Consider the following 19,507-nt stretch of genomic DNA (forward strand, 5'->3'; position numbering starts at 1 on the left):
GCACACTAATCACTAATTATGGGTAGGTCTGAGTAAGATTTATTATACTTCATTGGCTGGCCTTCTAATTCTCTAAAGACTGAAATTCAATAACCACTAAAACAGTAACTTAATGTGAGGTTGGAGACTCTGACCTGACTCCGGGTAACAAGAAGACACCTCCACAGAGCATAATTTATGTCTAATTCTGACTTCTGAAATATTTCTTTGTCAGTAGGTTCTAACCTAAAACTCTAGGAAAACACACTGAACGGGATAACACAACAAGAACTGGCGTCCCTGTGAATAACTCCTTCCATGTCTTCAGAATCCAGCCAGCAAAAAGGGAAGCTGACCAAGCTGGAATTGAATGTTTTCAGTGAGGGTGTATGTTTGAAAATACAAACTCCACTTATCCATGTGGATGGTACTATTTCTTTGGCTACATTATTGCAAAGAGTGAATTTACATAGTAATGATTTACTATATTTTTAAATAATTATGTTTAAAGAACGGAAGCACTGGAAACCATCTTTGTGTAGTACAAATCTATTGTCTGTGTTGTTGAGGGTGATGGTGTGATCATAAGGCTGTTTCTGACAAAAACAATCATTTTTTCATGTTTTCTATGTTGCCACACTGTATTGTCAATACTAACATTGATGACAAAGTCAAACTACAGAGGGTCAATAACTTTTCCAAGCCATAGAGATGATGGGAGGATGCCAGGGCTATGTCCGCCCAGACCTATCTGACAGGGCTATGTCCACCCAGACCTATCCTGACAGGGCCATGTCCGCCCAGACCTATCTGACAGGGCTATGTCCGCCCAGACCTATCTGACAGGGCTATGTCCACCCAGACCTATCCTGACAGGGCTATGTCCGCCCAGACCTATCCTGACAGGGCTATGTCCACCCAGACCTATCCTGACAGGGCTATGTCCGCCCAGACCTATCTGACAGGGCTATGTCCACTCAGACCTATCCTGACAGGGCTATGTCCGCCCAGACCTATCCTGACAGGGCTATGTCCACCCAGACCTATCCTGACAGGGCTATGTCCACCCAGACCTATCCTGACAGGGCTATGTCCACTCAGACCTATCTGACAGGGCTATGTCCGCCCAGACCTATCCTGACAGGGCTATGTCCGCCCAGACCTATCCTGACAGGGCTATGTCCGCCCAGACCTATCCTGACAGGGCTATGTCCGCCCAGACCTATCCTGAAGAAGCCAGATGCTTTTCCTTACAGAGGAGCCTCGTACAAATTACAAGATAACCTTTGTAAAGTGCCAGTCATTTTCCACACTAGACACAATGTCCCTGGGGTTTCTTATCAACGAAATCTTTCCTTTTAAAGGAGCATATCAGTAGAATTCAAGGCACAGCACACCTTAAGACATCAAATGTCTCTACCTGTTTGCTCTCTTGCTCTCTTCCCTGAAGTTGTCAATTTAAACTGAGAAAAACTACATTTCCCAGATATAAAAATAATGCAAGCTCTTTACTTTTGTGTGATATATTTGATATTGTGCCTAAAAGTCCTGACATTATAGCAATGAAGGACTATGAGTCCCCCAATCTTTACTATGATGGCACTGCCTCTGTTTTGTCTATGACCTACTCAGAAAAATAAATAAATAATTGAGATTTTTCTCTGACTGAGATCTATTCAAAACTTTCAATGAAGCCTAATGGATTAAACATTAAAAATTGGCTGCCCAGAAAAAACAAAACCACTGACTTTTCACTTCATGAGGCAGTGGATGGGAGACAGAGGATGCTTATTGGTAGCTTCATCTCTGTACATTCTGCCTTCTCTTCCTCCCTCAGTGTCAGCGATCCATGACTTTAGAAACGAAGAATCAGTCGGTTCTCACCTTCAACAATGTGAATGGCTGTTTGCTCTTGCCATTTCTGGATGCCTCTACATCCCTTTAACCCTGTCCTCTTCCATGTAAACAGCATTGGCAATCAGCAATGAAATAAGTTCCATATTTTCTCTCTTTTTTTCATTCATCCATCACTTTCTTGGCATTAATAACTTGCCTCTAATTAACTGAGTCCTTTATAAGTTGCAGTTAATAGGGAATTGAATGGGATAATGTCTCATACCAGGTAAGACTTTGGTTGCTTCTAAATCAGAGAAGATATTCCTCCTGAGATATTTGGCAATGTTTGAGACATCACTGGTCATCGTATGGGAAGATGATAACAGATTTAACATGTAGAAGCCATAGGTACTCAGCCATAAGCTGAGGGTTCCTTCAGTGACATGGAATTATCTAGGCCCAAAGGTCAGCGGTGTAAGAAACACCAAGGGGGTAATCAGTAAGTGGAAGCTGTCAGTAACTATACTGTCCAGAATGGGATGACAAAAACAGACAAATAAGAACTGTGGGAGATGATCAAGGAGAACATGAAATGTTGAGCAAGAAAGGAAAAGAGATTGAGGAGTGCACATAGGGAGTTTTGGTAATTTATCCTTGGAGATTATTTCTTAAAAGTTTAAAATCTATTAATTTTCTTTTCTAAGTTGTGTGACAGGATATAACTATGTGTATTTACAGGATAGAGTATGATGATTTTTGAACCTTTATATATTGTGTATTGATCAATTCAGAAAGATCCAGCTATCCTGTATCTCATACATATGATATCTCTGGGGTGAGAACATTCAAAATTCTCTATGCCAGTTATTTTGAATTATATGACACAACAGTGTTGATTATAATCACTCTTTATGAAGCAGGACACCAACCAATAGCTCTGCTACCATGCTGTGACTTTTCATCTACTAACTCATCCTACTCTGTCCCCTAGAGCCTCTGGTAACATGGATTCTACAGTCTGTTCTACTATGTCAGAGACATTAGAATTTGCCCAGAAGTAATTGTGCAAGTACTACTGATATTTATATTGGAAGTAATCCTAGCCAACTTCTTTTGGATGGTCATATCTATGTCTATATCTATATCTGTATCTGTATCTGTATCTCTACCTATCTATCTATCTATCTGTCTATCTATCTATCTATCTATCTATCTATCTATCTATCTATCTATCTATCTGTGTGTGTGAGTGTGTGTGTGTGTGTGTGTGTGTGTGTGTGTGTGTGTATGTGTATTCACTAAAAACTGGAACATAAACTTATATTTGAAAAATGTGATACTTAAATGTTTTTGAGGAAAGGCCCTATGCATTGTTCCTAGCAAAAGCTTCTGGCTAGATTTCAGTAAATCACCAGAGACAGGAGAATGTCAGTGGTGAGAATGAGGATGTAATGACAGACAGCCCTTAGCCCTCATACTGGTGATCAGGACGGTGCAAACAGCTGGGCACCAGCTCTTTTGTCCTTGGAGTTGCTTTTCCTTTCAGTGCTCTGACCTCTGTGAGGCTGGGGATGCCCATGCTCCTCCCTTCCCGGGCCTCAGAAGTCAGAGGGAGATTAGTAATTTGGGGGAAGATCTGCTTTTGTATGGATTTACTTCAAGGCTAGTTGCACTAATCACCTTTTTATCTCTGCCCCACAGCTACTTTCCACATTTCAATCTATCTGCCCCATGAAGGCCTAAGTTTTAGGGTACATACCGCCTGAATGTGTATGTTTGCTCCCTTGAAAACCCTACACCAAAAATTAGGTGTGAGGTCCTGGGTTGGAAAGGTAAAGAGCAGAAAGGACCCTAGACCTTTTTCTTATCTCATTTCAAAGAAGAAAAAACAGAAGTCAGCCGACACATCTGAATAATGTTTCATGAATGAATGGCGTTTTACATTATTCTCTTCCTCCTGTTGATGATGAAGAATATACTCAGGGAGGCCATGCATAAGGATCAAGTCAGGAGATGTGTAGAAAGCTGACTAATAGAAGGACAGGTTCACAGGTCAGAAATCCTCAGCACAGCATCAGGGCTCAGGCTGGGACACAGTAGAAGTGCTGTGTGACAGAGGGGTTAAGGATGACCCAGGGAAAGTCATGATTTGCATTTCTACATATGCATACAGTCCCTACAAAATCCTATGGAAGTGTACAGGCCTTTGACACTGGCAGACCCAGATCAAACTCCAATGCTAATAACCCTTTCCTGGGCTCTAATCATGGGAGAGTAGATTGGGCTCAACAAAATATTAAATCATCTATGAAAGAGAAGTAACAGTATTGTTCATTACATGTCATGGCAAAAGATTGGGAGGGAGTTCTCTCTGAATGTCTCATGTGGCTTATGTAAGACTAAGGAAATTGTATTAAAATAAAACAGAACCAATAAAAAAAAATAAGAAGGAGTGTGTGCCTACAACTGGTAGACACAAGCTTAATATACTATCTATTAAAACAATAAAAGCAATAAATCTTTTCTAGATTTTTACTATTATTTAAGGTACTTTTATTAGTAACTGACCACACATTTTCTTTGATTTTTTTCAAAGTATAAATTCTACTCATTATTTTTCTGTAATATATCACTCCCTATTGAGGATGAGTACCTACTGTGTACATTTTGTCTTAGTTAAGTTGAAAAAAACTAAAATATTATTGTATTTTGTGTATATAGGTATTTTGCCTGCATGTTTATCTGTATATTAAAGTGACAGGCCCATAGATATCAGAAGACGGAACTAGAGAGTTAGACGATTGTGCAACCCCATGTAGATGCTGGCAATTTAATCTAGGTCCTCTGGAAGAACAGTCAGCATTCTTATCTGTTGAGCCACCTTTTTAGTCTACCATGCCCAGTTAATGTGTAACCCTAGGTAATGAATGTTGTTCTTTACACTAATAATTTTGTCATGAATATTCAGTATCACACTTAATGGAATGCTAAAATCTCTATAAGGAATGATTATATGAATAAAGGGGCCTTTGAATTAAAAAAAAAAAAAATCCTGAACGGCCACTTCCTATAACATGGCAGCACTCCCAGTTGAGGGATAAGACAACAACCCACCCACAAAACCTTCAAACTCAAATGTATCCTGCAGGGACATAGACAAAGTGGAGAAGGAGGGAATGGGCAACCTATGACTGGCCCAAATTGAGACCCATCACATGAGCAAGAACTAGCCCCTGAAACTATTAATGACTCTGTTATGCTTGCAGATAGAAGCCTAACAACTGTTCTCTGAGAGATTCCACCCAGCAACCAATGGAAACAGATGCAGAGACCCACAGGTAAACACTAGTTGGAGCTTGGGGAATATTAGGAGTAAGGATTGAGGAACCCAAAGAGGACAGGGACTCTACAGGAAGACCAACATAGTCAACTATCCTGGACCCTTGAGCTCCCAGAAACTGAACCACCAACCTAAAAGTGAGCATTGGCAGGACCTAGGCCCTCTGCAAATACGTAGCAGATGTACAGCTTGGTTTTAATGTCCCTACAACTGGAGCGGGGGCCATCCTCGAAGCTGTTGCCTGCCTGTGGATCTGGTTCCCTTTACTGGGCTGCTTTGTCCGTCCTCAGTGGGAGAGGATGTGCCTAGCCCTTCAGAGGCCTGATGTGCTGTGTGTGGGAGGTGATACTGGAGGTGGGCTTCCCATTCTCAGAAAAGGATTTGGGGGACTAGGAGCAGGATCTGTGGAGGGGGTACTGGAAGGAGAGGGGGGCTGATATTAGGATGTAAAGTGAACAAGTAAATTAATGAAATAAATAACTTATGCATATTATTTCTAAAAACAATCTCAAAATATTAACTAGGATGATCATTAATCAGGAATAAGCACTAGATTCCTAAATATCTTGTTATACTAATGAGTCTTTGTTTGGGAAATTCAAGGAGTTAGTGCACCTGCCATGAATGTTTAGTTCTATGATCACAGGTGAAAGTCAATCCTCTAGTACAAACTTCTGAACTTTCTGTGGCATGGTTCATTCTTTCCTGTCACACTGGGCATCTGTCAGCTCAGATACTTCACCTTTCCCTTTCTGAGCTTTTTCTTGCTGTTATTTACCTATGCACTGTCTTAGGAAATGATGTCTCTAGCCCTCTGTCACCTGAAAGGGGCTAGTCTATCACCTGTTCAATCTTTGTACTGTATGAGATTATGCTTCCTGGGTGGCTCCCACTCACATCATCCTTCTCACTTACTCTTGTCTTGTAAACAACTCATCAAGGTATACCACCAGTATGAAAGACACTGGAGAGGCCCAGGGTATTCTAACCTAATTAATGAAAAACATTCGATCCTCTTGGGCATGGTGGCCCAATCTTGTAATCCCAGTGCTTGGGAGACACAGGAAAGAGAACCAAGAGCTTCAGAACAGCCTAAGGCTACATAGAAAAGTGTGATTGAGAAAACCAATGCAAATTACTTAATTAAAAGGTATATAATTAGACAAACATGAATTCCTTCAAAGTGGTATTCAGTATATGCAATGAGAGCATTACAACTTGTAACTCTCTTGGCTGGTATAATATGCATCTTTAATGTTACGAGTCAGAGTTTCAACAGCATAATATTATATTTCTAATTATAGCCATTTAAAATATGAAATTCATATATAAAATTCTTTAAAAAATCATTTGAGGGAAGTTTGTCTCTGAATAAATAGTCACATTTGTAGTAATATGTGAGTGCCATTTCCTACAGAATTCCACTTTAAGAAATTCTACAGCACATGTCTTTCTGTTCTCTCATTGCAAATATGCTAACATTGTCTGCTTTTTAACAGAGAATTATTCCTTCTTAAAATTGGTAAATCTTACTCACTAACATAATTTATGGTGAATCTTTTGAAGTGCTCATTATATAATATTTATTGCTTTTTTTCTGATTATGCAAACCATATGTGTTTTGGATGTTGAAGACTAGACCAATTAATGTACTCTAATAACATATTTCTTTTATATTTTCAAGTCAAAATTATGAAAATGAGAATCAAATAATGTATAAGATTGTGTTAATATAATAATATATTTCTTGTTCTGTCCCAAGTACTTACATATTTTTTTAAATCACTTGCATTTATTTTGCTTTTCTCTTAAAAATCTGACATAGGTAGATGTTCATGTCACTCATATAAAACAATAATGGGTTTGCCTACAACTTATGTTGCTTATAATGACCTATAAAATGTGAATGATGTAGTAATATTTGTTATATTGTAGTATGTGAAGGATAACAAAGACAAGGAGAGTCTGCACATTAATAGGAAGGCAGCTGGATGAATATGTCAACACCAAGGGTCTCAATACCTGCCTGAATTTTATACTATATAGTAAAGGGTACATTAAAGGCAAAGATGGATTTAAGGTTGCTAGAAGATTTCTCCTGATTTTGAGTGGACTCACAGTTGTCACAGTTTCTGTCTACAGGTATAAAAGACAACCAGTCCATGTCAGATTTCATAGCTTGAAGAAAAGCAAGATTGGTCACTTTGGCTTTGAAGGTAGAGTCTACATTAGAGACGGGTGCCAACATTAAAAAGCTGGAAAATGCAGAAAAAATGACTACCAGGAGATTCTACAAAGACGCACAGCTCTGTTGACATGTAATGTTAGCTTAGTATGACTAATTTAACACTCTAACATGTAAAACTTTAGATAATAGATGTGTTTCTTTTTATTTGTTTATAACAGTTCTTCTGTTTCAGATGGCTTAAATGCCATGCTTTATCCTTTTTTAAGGATAGTAAAAAGAAAGGGAATATGGCTGAGATTCTATTTTGTTGGCTTTAATTAGATGCATCATTTCTTCCTGAGTACTAAGCATTCGACAAGATGAATGATACGATCTTCTCATCAAATGCCTATTGATCATTTGCTCTGTGCAAAGTTTATCCTGGGATTATGGAAGGAAAAAGAAAGATGGAAGAAGGTGATCAGTTCTGAAAGAAAGAAAGAAAGAAAGAAAGAAAGAAACAAACAAACAAACAAAACGTGGAAGAAAAATTATCAACCTGGACAAGAGAAGAGGCAGGAGATGGAGCCAAAGATGAGTCCAGTGGTCAAGCTTGTATGGTTTAAGTAGAAGAAGTAGAAAAATAAAATCTGGAGGAGGACGTGTTAGGAGCCAATATAGGAAAGCCTACTTCAAAACTGTTAAGGATAAATATTTCAAAAGAATCTACCAGGGGTCCACAAAACGCATGAAGTCCAAAACTGTGGATGATATCTTAATGATGAATACTGGAAAACATTATGGACCTTAAGTCTCAGCACAAAGACCAAAAGAAACTTGTCTAAAATTGTTATTGGTATCTACAGTTATGGATTCAGATCTCAGATTATGTTTTAACAGGAAAGAAGTTGAGAGCCTCTTTGTCTTGATCAGTCTTTAATTTTAAGGTTAAAAGTTAGGCTACCCACCATCAGAAACACAAACTGGTAGGAAAGGAACCGAATTAGAAGCAGGTGGTGAGGAATATCCAGAGAATACCCCATAACATGTGGTAGAAGGCTTATAAGACTCAGAGATTGGTGTCTACTGTTGTAGGGGAATTTTAATCCAGCAACATGGCTGCTCTAACAAGGGAATCACATCTAAAGACCTTCTAAGTCTGTGTGATCTTGCTGGAATAGTCATGCTACACATTCTTAATCCCTCTGGCTGGAATATAGGCATGAGTTTCATACATTGTTAATTCCTAACAATGAAGATAAAGTTTGTTTTTAGAATGAAGCAGCTATATTTAGACTATATTAGTGAAGTCTAATTGAGTGGCAGACAAAGTGACAAATCAGGGAAAAATTTGATAGGATGAGTCAGAGATAGAATATACCCAAATCTCAAGAGAACAGGAAAAAGCTGACTTAAGAGAGCAACACACACACACACACACACACACACACACACACACACACACACACACACACTGTGTGGGGGCAGTCAGTTTCACTGGGACAGTTTTACAGAGTCAAGTTGTAAGTGAAGACAGAACCAAACAGAGAAAGAGAAGGAGCCAGAAAATCAGGACAGACTGGCAGAGTTAGTTTGAGGACACACAGAGCATTTCAGTCAGAAGTGAAGAGAAGCCAGTTTTAATCAGTCAGCTTGGAGAGGGGTTTGAGTCAGAACATCTGAGTTGAACCAGCCAGCAAGAGTTCAGAAAGACTTAGAAATGGCGATCTTATTTATCAGTAAGTCTCTGAGATGACAATTATATCTGGTAAATAAAAGTTACTTTTACATTTGTTAATCAGTGTTTTATGGACTTTCATGAACCCACAACAGTGGTTCCCTTCTTCAGACTTACACAAAATCAAGCCATCAACACTCCAGAATGAATGAAGGGTGTGGGGTGGGGGTATATGAGGCCCTACCTCAGCCTTGGAGATATGGCATATGATGGAATGAGAAGAGGGAGAGTTATTTGTTGTTGTTTTTGACGTTTGATTGTTGTTGTTGTTTTAGTGTGGCTTCTGATAATTTGCCCAGGCTCCAGTGGCAGTCCTACAGTCTCGTGGCTCATGTGCATATGTAACACTAACTGGACTTAGCTGCCTTAAGGAAGGAAAAATTACATGAAGCTAGTAGGGGATATGATGGGGGTCAGGAGGAGTTACAGAACGATCATGGGAGAAGATATGATCAAGATACATTGTATACAGTGGTAAAATTCTCACATAAATCAAGAATTCAGAAAAATTAAAGAAATGTCAGGAAGCAGGACTAAACTGTAAGCATCTTGTGCTTTACTAGCTTCCTTTGTGAGAGCTGCATCAGCAAAAACATAGAGGGGAAGAAGTGCAGCCTGTAAGGCAGACAGATTGGATCAGTGAAGTCAGCACCTGACAGAAAGAAAGAGAAACTGAGAACACCTAAAACAAATAATCAAACTCGAAACCTAATGATTTGGAGATACTGAAAGTTTCTGGACCCCTTTTTGACTATTGATCTGGGTATGAATTTGATAACATCATCAACGAGCAAAGGAACGTCTCCAGAATAATGCTAAAGAACCATTAGCCTGAATGTACTCATGCAGGCAACAGTGAAACAACTCCAGGTTTGATACCAAAAGCAAGGAGACAAATTTCCAGCCTTTATGAGAGAGTTTGGAAATAGTGTTAAAGTATGTCAACCAGAAGGTACAGACAATGCTCACATTTATTAAGGCGATGGCTAGGTAAGGCCTCTTAGAATCACACTTTGAGCAAATTGGAACCAAGGACTATCTCTTAATGTACTCTATATTCTTGACATAGCCACAGCTTCTTGTTGAGCCTAAGTGCTGAATGAAAATTTTGCTTTCATTTCCTTGGTCTCCCATTTAATTCAGGAAATATTTGAATAGGTGAACTGTGAAACTACTCTACTTGAGTAGCTTGATTGGTAATGAAATTCTCATCTGTATCTCCCCTCTGTTTATTATAAAAGGTATGTAATTCCTTGGACTATGCATTCCAATATAATTTCTATAATAAGGTTGAACAATACTTTCTAAGCAGTTTAAAGTCTCAACCTGTAACATGGGAAAATTTCAAACTCTCAAGCTCATTGTCTATACCAACTTCCTGAATTTTATCTTTTAGATAGAAAGATGGTGTAGAGTTGAGACCTAAAAAACAGGCATAGTTTTAAGTCTAAAGGCACCCCTTCTGCTACTGAACTGGGTATTTTCCTGTGACCTCATATGATTCATCTCTTGGATGTTCTAAGTAGAATTGGTAAATTCTAAAACTGACTCCATGATTTTAAAGGAAGCTTATAATGCTACCATGCCACCCTTGCGTTTCTGGCACTTTGTTTCTCGTCCTGCATTCTGCAGCACAGGTTTTTATCACTGGAACTATATTGTGTTTTCTTTCCTAATTTGGATACCTGAACATTAGCCTAATTGTGCAGACCATCCCTAATGTCTATTCTTTTCTCTTCTAGACTGTTTATAAAATCATTTTATGTGTTTGCAATAAGTAGGCATATCATTTCTTCAAGAAAGCAAATTGTATTATAGTAATAAGTCCTAAGAGAAGTCATTTTCCCTAAATGTATAAGTAACTATAATGGAAACATAGTATCAGCCTTTGAAAACATCATTAAAGTTAGATAATTACTCTCAATGTCAGATTTTGAAAATAAACTTTTATAGATAGAAACTTCAATCTAACATACTTTGTCACTATTTTATGTTGTAGTGCCTCATATCATGTCACAGGTTAAAAACATATCTTATATATTTATTAGCAAATAAATTTGGATAATCCAATTTTAAGTAAAAATGTTCTATTATTAAAATAGTTTATTTGAAAAAGTTAAATATTTATATGTAGAGAGAACATATCAAATTGTGGCTTTAAATAGTTTTCTTCCAATAGGAAATATCTATCTCAGCCACCATTCAGTCCAAATGCCCATTCAATTTAAAAGTATTTATAGAAAATTGCAAACAATACATATTAAATGGCTTTGACTTTCTGCTGTTAATATAATTGATACAATGTAGTACTTCTCTTTACAATGATACTAAGTAGCTCATATTTAAAAAAAAATCCCAAAGAATGAGGGGCTGGAATGCAAAGTAGCACAGTGTTCCAGCCTGCACTGCACCTGCATCCCCAAGTGTCCCTGTGACTTCAAGCAAGCAAGAAATGAGAAGATCTGCATGCAGAATGATTTTATGCGGTTATTAAGCTAGGTAGGTAGGATGCTTAGAATACTATCTAGCACAAAGAGAGAAAAGTTATCTACTCCTATCACGTAAATGTATCTGTCCACTAACACATATTATTCTCTTCAAATTTGATTTTTTTGATGTGACTGATTATCACATCAACTCAAGCTTCCACTTCCTTGCTTATTGATATTTCATCATGTGGAGAAACACAGTGCTTGAAGATAAAACACTCATACTTATGGTGCCTGATGCACCTCTTGACAGTATTCATTCTTTATGACCCAACTGTAGTTTACATCGTGAAAGTTACAGAGTGTGTCATAGAGGAATATAGTATTTATTTCACAAGCAATACACAAGTGCAGAATGAAGACCTTAAAGGACTAAATTATATTCATAACTTTTAAAGACTAACTCAAATCTGTGCTTGGCATCAATTAAAGGTTTGCACATATTTATGTTGTGCAGTAGTTGGTCATTAAAAAAATAAAGTGGTTTCAAAATGCCACAGCTGGATCGCATAAAAATAATGTTATCTGCACTGCAGAGAACACAAAACTAATGTACAGCTCTGGCCACTGGAGAAATGATACTGTTAGGAGATACAGTATGTGTTTGGGACTAACCTAGGAGGCAAGAGAAAATAAACATGCAGAACTATAGACTCCAACACCGATGCTGGGAGGGAGAATGGAGGAAGAATCACAGAGTGCTTTACGTGAGTCCTGATTCCTAGGGTATTTAAACAGTGAGGAGGCAATGGAGTCTGAAGAACCCCACTGAGGCAAAGCACAATGTCTATAGGAAAATTCACACAAACTTTCGAATAGGAGAGTTGTCAGGCTCATAACTACCCAGTAGAGGGAAAAGTGCTGGCCAGCCTTTCACTTTTACATATCAGAGAACTATATAAATTCTACCCAGACACCTGGAGAGAAGAGCCAATTATTCCTCCTGACACTCTGGATATGATCAATTTTATTGTAAGAGAGACTGATTCTAGGTTGTTCATGAGCCAGGATGGTCAAGTGAGATAGTCCTTAGAATATTCCTAAAAAAAAAAAAAAAAATGTTTGCTTTTATGTTCTTAAGGTACGAAGAGGAAAAGCCTGGTGCTCATGGATCTCCTTTTCAGTCTTTAGACAGCACTGTTACACAAGAAGCCCTGCCAGAACTCAGACTAGGCCACACTATGTTTAGTAATATTTGAACACAATGTCTTCGTAATATCATGTGAGCATCCAAACACAAAAGGTGCAACTAAGTGAAATAGACCCCCCATTCAAGCCAAACTAAGTTTTGTTTGAGTTTTTGATCTTTGAATATTAGAAAGTCTGTTCAGGGTGACTCAATATGCAGTGTGTCGAAACTTAGTGAAAACAATTTGCTATGATGCTTACTAAGCTCTGAGTGGGATGATGGGTTTCTAAGTGATGGTTATGTCACAGCTTTGCCCACCTTGGCCAGTACCTGTGCTGTGTTAAAAGACAGTCACTAGCCACAAGTGACTAAAGTAACTTAGAGTACTCAAAAAAAGTTCAATTGCAGATATTGCTAGCTCTATTTCCAGTGTCCAGTGCCAAGTGGTTACATGTATCTAGAGGCCACTGAACTGGGCAATAATACGTACAGAATGTTTCCATGGCCATTACAAATTCTACTGGGCATTGTGCCTCTGTACTATTCTTACAGAGCCATATATCTTAAGGACAGCTCCAACACTCCAATAAATTCTATGACTAATACTTGTAGGTATGCGAGATATTTTAACATGCACATAGCAAAAACAAAATATTAAAAATAAAGTGACACAAAGTTTATATCTGAAAAATGCAAGCATCCCAGTATCTTCTGTTTGCTGTGTCCAAGGGGATTAGACCTTTGTTTTCACCCAAGAATGCTGGTAACCTCGATATAGGTAGTAGCTTCTCATAAGAAGGATGGCTCATGTGCTAAATAGCCAGCCGGTCAGCCTAACAGGATTCTACAGCATGTGTCTCATCTGGAAGAACACAAGCTCCTCAATGGCAATTCCTCCCACTGCAAAACTCAGCCTTAGGAGTAGGTTCAGCACAAAGGACCTGTCAAGGCTTTAAAGTATAACAAGCACACTCTTCAAGGACAGACTTGTTTGTTTGTTTGTTTGTTTGTTTGTTTATTCAGACCAGGTTTCTCTGTGTAACAGAGCCCTGGCTGTCCTAGACTTGATTTGAAGACCAGGCTGTTCTTCAACTCACAGGTCTACCTACCTACCTCTGCCTCTAGAGTGCTGGGATTAAAGGTGTGTATGACCACACCCCATTTTAAAAGCCATCAAATTAGAAAGAAAAAACATAAAGGCAATCTGATCCTGTTGGAATTGGTAGATAACTGCTAACTTTTATTAAAAGAAAATTATGGCAGCCTGCGAGTACAGATACAGAAAGATCAAGAACACACGAGATATGGAGGAAGGCAGGTGATCCTACAGAGAGACAGATGGAAAAGACTTTAGCATGCTAATTTTGAAAAATTGAAGACGAGTCACTAAGGAGCAAAGTGCTGTGTAACAGAAGAGGCTGGGGGATCTGGAGAAAGACAAAGGCCCTCGATGAAAATCTGTGTCTACCTTAATAAACTGTTGTTATGTGCTCTATTAAAACACTAGGGAAGAAGAAGTCAATTAAGACATGCACACGGTTACATCACCCTACATGGCCAGATTCTCTGCCATGGGGAGACTTTTCTTTCAATGGAACCAGATAGCTGGATGAAGATGTAAAGAAAATAGCATCATAAGTATTTTACCTTTGATATAGTCACTAGCTATGTCTAAAGAAAAATAAGTGGATACATCATGTGGAATATATCCCCAGGGTTTCAAGTTCTATAGTTGTGAATTTTACAAATTAAAAAAAAATCTTTAAACCATCCTCCTGACTTTATAACAGATGGCCAAACATTTTAAGAGTCTTAATTATTATTTTTTGCCAATTTTTCACTCCAATCTTATCTAATATGTCCTGCCTGCTTCTAATTGTGCATTTTATGGGGAATGAAAAATATTTCATTAGGCTTTGTAAGAGTGAACAATTATATCAAATATGAGATAAAATTATGAAACAGCAGTCATTTTTCACCCATGATGTTTTTAAGTAATTAACATTTTCTTATCATAATCTTCATGGAATAGAATAATAAATTTCCTCATGTAATATCATTGGTCTATTCTCATTAGGTGAAAAATCTGAAATTCAAAACACTTCAATGGTCACAATGTTCAATGACAAGGTTAAGAAAAGAAATGCCATTCAAATTCCTTTAAATTCCATCCTGGTGTCAATAATTCTTTTCAGAAATGTGACACTACCATAGTGCCAATATAAGTACTGGGATTGCCATCTGTCAGGTGTCATTCGTGGGGCTGGCATGCAGGACTTTCATTGCTCACCAAGAAAATATGTTCCATAATGTACTCTTGAAAAAAAAAATGAAGCTAGAATGTATGGGGATGATATAGATCCAAGGTAAGCAAATTTCTCAGCCATATGAGACTAAGACATATTATTTCTATATCTTGTCTTTCTACACTATACTGGCTCTTCTCCACTAGTTTCCCCTTCAAGTATGTTGACTTAGGCTTTCAAACTTATTATAAGGCTGACTAAAAGTCCCAAAGTTCACAATGGATACTTATTTTAACCTCTAATTACCCACCATACTAATTGCATATACAATTAGTAAAACCAGTTCCTCATTTATTGAACTATGAATTTTAATTAATTGTTGTCATGAAATTTAATATAATTATACTAAATTTTTGGATCAAATAGTTTTAGGAACATTATTTTCTACTATGATTGCTGTGGTTTTAAATTGAAAATATACATATTATGAATTTATATTCTTCATTTATCATAGGCATTATTACTACTCAAAACTGATTAAATATTGTAGTAACATACCATAATAATTACCAACATGAATCAAATATTAAATGCAGTTGTCTTGTATTAATAAATTTTATTTTCAAAGTATCTGAGATTTCTGATTATTGGATAGTCAGAAATTGCTTTCATTTTCTGATCTTATCAGAAGGTAACAGGTTGACTAATACCAGAAAAACATAACAAATTTAGTCCTCATAATTCCCAAATGTAAAGTCTAGTTTATCTTCTGTTCCACAATATTTAATCACACCTTTTTCAATGTAACAACTATGATTATTCTGTTGATTCCATTAATGAAGAATAAGTGATACATAAATGGGAGCACAGAATAAAAAAATCTACATCTTACAACTGTATCAGGATTCCAGGATAGGAAGAACGGGTTAGAACTGAGGGACCAGGAAGACAGAAGCGATTTAAAGAAACAAGTCTTAGTGGATTCTCAAGACAATAGCAATTTGGGGGTGGATAACAAGAAACCAGAGAAAACTGAATCTTCTGGCAAACACAGCTTTGGCAAATTGTTTTGAAAAGTGGCCAGTTCCAGCTAAATGACACAAATGTTCATACTGAGAGCATAAAGATAGAACTTTTATTTTCTATTCTATCTTTTCTGCTTTCAATAAAATTACAAAAGAAGCAAAAGAAAATTAAAGAAAAGAAAAAAGAAAAGGAAAACACAGCTTGAAGAGTCAGCAAAAATACTAGCTTAGACTCAGAGGCAGCAACTTTTGGAATCACTCGGGATTTAACAATTAACTCCAAGTAATGTATTAAAGTCTCTGAAGAAGCTGAGAATACCTCAGAGCAGAGCAGATGGTTCCTTAAGCCAGAAACATTGAAAACACTAAGTAGTTAGGAAAAGGGAAATGTTGGGTAGTCAGATGGCTCAGCAGGTGAAGGTGCTTGTTGTCAAGCCTAAATTAACTACTGGACTTTGATTCCCAAGACCTACATGGTGGAAGGAGAGAACCAGCTCCGGCAACTTGTCCTCTGAATCTTCACACATGTTCCCATGCACGTGCATGCTCACACCTACACCCACACAGAAGGACACAAATGAATAAAACTAATACTGTCTTTAAAAACAAAAAAGAATCCCCAAAATAAAAATCCCAGTAGCAGAAAGAGTCTCATTGATAAGCTCATCAGGAGGCAGAACAGTGTAGAAGAGAATGAACTTGATGCATATGGACAACAGCTCTCCTTCCACAACAATTAATTTAAAAAGTGAAACTGAAATCCTCCCACTTATGTGGCAATAAAAAGGTTTGGGGATCTACACGGAAGAGGGTGCAGAAAGATTGTAAGAATCAAAGAGAGCAGGCGTTTGTAAGGATTCAGTTTTCAAGGCACAGCGGGGTTGTTACACATATGATCTCTCTGAGATAAAGACCGATAGCACAAGACCTGTACGAGCTAAAGATGGACAAAACCCAGAAGAGAGGAGCAGAAATGGGCACAAGGTTCCATTCCTCAATAAGAAGCTATTTGCAAATAATAGTTGACGAATGAGGGAATTCATCATGAATGAATGAATGCGGTTGTTTCTTCAATGACACTTCATTCCACCATTTTCCAGGAGCAATTAGACAACATAAGTTCCATGCCATGGTTTCAATAGCTTTTTTAAGAGAGCACAAGAACAAAAAAGTGAGATAGTGAGTGAGAGAGAAAGAAGATTAGAGAGGGAGTGAGAGAGAGAGAGAGAGACAGAGACAGAGACAGAGAGAGACAGAGAGAGACAGAGACAGAGACAGAGACACAGGGAGAGACAGAGGGGAGCACTGTCCTGATGTTGACAGGGAGGTCTTATCTGGGGGGAGTTAGGATGAGAAAGAATACAAAGTTATACTGTATAAAATTCTCAAAGAACATTAGCAAAACACAATAAAAGCAAACAAACAAAACCAGCAACACAAAAAGAAATGAGGAGGAGAAGAAAGACACTGAAATATCAGTTTGCTTTAAATACTGATCAAATCTAGAATATTTTTTTCCTCTAACTTGAAATGCATGAGTACATTTTAAAGCAGATTTAGAAACCAAATACAGAGAACATGCCACCATGAGACTGAGATTCTGAAAGACACAGCTTTTTAATGTGGTAATGTATTGTTGGAGATGTTGTAAAAGAAGTCAGAGGGTCCTGTGTACTTTATGAAGTGTACAAGTTGGCTGGAGAGATGGCTCAATGGTTAAGAGAACTGACTGCCCTTCCATAGGTACTGAATTCAAGTCTCAGCAACCACATGGTAGCTCACAATCATCTGCAATAGGATCTAATGGTTTTTGATGTGTCTGAAGACAGTGTACTCATATACATTCATACATACATACATACATAAATACATAAATCTTTAAAGAAAAGAAAGTGTACAAATTTAAAAACACCCACTTATCCCTAATATTATTAAGAATTTTAAAAAATAGATGTTAGGATTTTTTGTTTGTGTGTTGACAAAGTTTGATAGCCAAACTGGGTACTCGCAAAATATAGAACCTAAACAAAGACATTATACAACTTCACAACCTTAATTCAAAATAGATTATAATTCTAGATGTAAGGTATAAGACTTTGATTAAAATGCTAAAATCATTACTTTGTGTGGGTAAAATAACCTAGCAGAATGCTTAGAATTTTGCTCAGTTAAATTGAAAACATCTTCACACAAAATCCTGTAGCTTCATTAGCAACCACTCAAACTTAAAAGCAAGCAAAATGACTTTAGTAGGCAAATTGGTACATCAACTATGGTTCATGAATAAGGAGAAATGGTATTCATTGATAATATTTGATAAGATTCAATTCATGAAAAGACACAGAATAATATTAAATGTATAATGCAATGGTGACTATTCTTGGTTGTCAACTACATATGCAATCAACTAAAATGCATATGGCTCATCACACCTATGGGGGATTTTTCTTAATTAAATCCTTTGAAGTGTGAAGACCAGCTTCTATTCTGGATCTTTGAGGTAGGAAGATCCACCTTTAATTGAGACAACACCTTCTGCTTGCAAAGAATGACAAAGTAAAGAAGCCATTGTAAACTGGCTATATTCTGTACCAAGTCTATTTATGTGACATTATAGGACAAAGTTTGAATGCACAAAAACTATAAGGATTTTTTTGCAGATAATTTTGTATGTGAGTGTTTTTCCTGCAAGTATGTATGTTTGAAATATATATGCCTGGTACCCATGGATCTAGAAGATGTCATTGGATCCTCATGGAATAGGATTTTCATATCATTATAAACTACTATGTGTTGTTAGGATCTGAACTCAGTTTCTCTGCAAGAGTAAAGTAAGCCATGTCTCAAGACCAAACCAAAAAAAAATTACTACACAACCATTTTAAGATTGGTAGCATGGAAGAACAGGTCAGAAACAGGATTTTAAAGGCAATGGAACAATTCTGTATAAAGCTATAATGGCAGACAGATGACATGCCATCATGTTACGCTAAATTTACAGGTTATTTACATACTCTATTCATGATAATGTTAAGAGTGGCTGAAGGGAAGGGAGATGGCTCAGAGGATAAAGTACTTGCTTAGCACTGGCAAATGTGAGGTCTAGAGATTGTATCTTGCACACTGAAGAAAACATCAAATGGGCATGGTAGTGTATCTATGACACTAGCAGTAGTCAGAGATAGGACTGCCTAGCTAGATAAGTGGATTTGAAGACTTGCAAGTTCAGAAAAATACACTTTCATTTTAAATAAAGTAAAGAACTGTTGTAGAAGATACCCAGTATCATCCTTTGGCCTCCACACACAAGTGAATACACACTCACATGTATGTGCCCACAAACACAAACTGAAACACATACATGAGCATCACCTATACTTGAGCATAAAGCTAGGTTGATACTACAAGGTATTGATGGGGATTACTGTAAGTACAATGTGCCATTTTCTCAATCTACACGTCAAAGACTATTCTAAAAACTAAAGTTTATTGATTAAAAATAAGTCAAGTAAAAAAAAAAAAAAAACCACACAGGGCAATCAGTTCTCCCTACATGAT

At 37.3% G+C, this 19,507-nt stretch overlaps 1 protein-coding gene across 30 annotated transcripts in view; it reads right to left on the bottom strand.

Annotated features, from left to right (window-relative positions):
- The window catches only part of Hdac9 (histone deacetylase 9), an 832,819-nt gene that overhangs the window by 340,488 nt on the left and 472,824 nt on the right, over nt 1-19,507 (bottom strand). The gene's annotated exons all lie outside the window — the stretch shown is intronic.

Source organism: Mastomys coucha, unplaced genomic scaffold, assembly GCF_008632895.1.
Source record: "Mastomys coucha isolate ucsf_1 unplaced genomic scaffold, UCSF_Mcou_1 pScaffold6, whole genome shotgun sequence".
Classification (NCBI taxonomy): Eukaryota; Metazoa; Chordata; class Mammalia; order Rodentia; family Muridae; genus Mastomys; species Mastomys coucha.